Below are 2,065 nucleotides of genomic sequence, written 5' to 3' on the forward strand. Positions count from 1 at the left end.
AAATAGTCGAGGTGGAGGTCACTGAGGGCACCAATGAGCTGGTGGTGACTTATAGAGTCCATGAACAGTGATAAAGGGGATCTGTGGGGGAGGGCATGCAGGGTGGACCTGGTAAAAGAGGAGGTCCTCTTGCAACCATAAGGACCTACAGAACAGAAGCGACAGGTATGTTGGTATGACAGACAGAAGTAGAACGCCCACAGGAGCTGAAACACAATGAAGCAGGTGTCAGCACCTGGCCCCTTGTTCATTCACGGGTTCTAGTAGAATGCAGCATCAGTGCCAGAAAACTCTACCCTCCCACGAGATCCCACTTACAACCTGAAGGTCTCACGAGGACCTCCTATGAGGTCCCACCTACAGCCTGAAGGTACCAGATGCACAAGGAGAAACTACTGTCTCCACACATCACTGCACATGGTTACAAATGCAGAAAGCCAAGGAATCCTATTCTTGAAGATTGATGGCAGTAATGCCAGTCTAATAAAGGAATGTATTCCAGAGAGGCAGGCATCTGTGTTCAGGACACCCCTCTTCCACCAGATCTGCAGACTTTTTACTTACACATTGAGAACAGACAAAACATGAAGGAATGAAAGAAAAGCCCAGCACCACACAGAGATTCAGGGCCACCCCAGGGTCAAAGCTCAAATTGCCATCCCATTCATGTCCTTACTCTGCTTCCCTCACTGACAAAGACATCTTCTGTGCAAGGGCACAGAGACCTTTGAGGAGATGGGGATTCCTGGAGTCCTGCAGGGGGCCTAGAAATGTGTTTTCTGAGAGAAACACGTTACCTGTGCACATTCATGGTCTTAAGAGTGTTTACCTTAATTCACAGGCAATTCAGCTTTTAAATACAATATGAATTGCAGAGCTATTTTGTCCCATTGTAAAAGGGAGGTAGAAATTCTACGTAAAAGAATGAACAGAAACATGTCTCAATTTCAGGTGTAAAACTCCCATAAGGCATCATGAGACAAAGTACCAGTTGCAACTGTTCCTGGGACACAATTGAACCTGCTCATATAAATACAACTGAAGAACTCTGTGAGTTACTGGCCCTGCAGGTAATCACTGATTCTCTCCCTTCACGACTGAAGTTCCACGTACATTTTCGATTACACATGCCGCTTCTGAAAATTCAGAGTATTTCCACCTAGGGGACAACTGGAGAAATTCTCGATGAGCAATAATCGCGCCTCGGATAAACCTCATTGGCTATGATACTGCCACTGCGCAAAGCTTGGGAGAACTTCTCTATTGCACATTGACCAACACAGAAGGACCAGTAATGAGTTCTGAAATTTAACTAATAACCCTCAACACTGCACAAAGCACACAATATAATGTTGGAAAGTGTTGTTATCTTTTCCAGTCACGAGGCTCATAGCAGACATTCTGAACAAATTCATGGCCTACTCTGAAATAGGAAAAAAAATGAAAATAATCAGGATAATCCCATGCAAAGAAAGTGAGAAAGGTGTCCCATGCTCCAGAAGACTTGAGGGTGCAGTGAAGTGTCATTCTCCTCAAGTTATTTCCACAAACACAAAGTGATAGCCACGTGGTCCTCCACCTCCACACACTTGTGGCGTCCAGAGGCACTAGCTAACATGATGATCTTAAACTGGAGAAGTCTGGAGGCTTGTGAGGATGTAAATCAAACAGTAAAAATACCAGAGGGCATAGAAAACCAGACAAGGTCAGATAAATTTTCCAGAAAGCATTGCAACTGAAATAGGCAACAGAATTTACCTTGTCTTTCTCTGCATCCATGGTAGAGACACAACTGATATTCCCCATGGGAGTTGCACCATGTCCTAGGTCTCATAAAAGATGGAGGGGGATGGAAGTTGATTCTGACTTGCATAGACTGTGTGCAAGAAAAACAAACCATCCGCAACAGGTTTCATTATATTCAACTCTTTCACATTCTCATGTCCCGTACTAGGGGCAGAGGGTTTTTCAGGTGCCTCAGGTGACCCTTGAGGACAAGAGGGAGATCTGATCCTGTCCTTTGAGGAAGGTCTACATGGCCCTGGTTCAGGAGTTTTTATAACTA

The 2,065-nt window shown here is 44.8% G+C and overlaps 1 pseudogene; it reads right to left on the reverse strand.

Moving 5' to 3' along the window:
• Positions 1-1,094: 1,094 nt before the first annotated feature.
• LOC125159693 (uncharacterized) lies at positions 1,095-1,247 on the reverse strand (annotated as a pseudogene).
• Between the last annotated feature and the right edge of the window lie 818 nt (positions 1,248-2,065).

The sequence above is a fragment of the Prionailurus viverrinus genome, unplaced genomic scaffold, assembly GCF_022837055.1.
Source record: "Prionailurus viverrinus isolate Anna unplaced genomic scaffold, UM_Priviv_1.0 scaffold_59, whole genome shotgun sequence".
Taxonomy (NCBI): domain Eukaryota; kingdom Metazoa; phylum Chordata; class Mammalia; order Carnivora; family Felidae; genus Prionailurus; species Prionailurus viverrinus.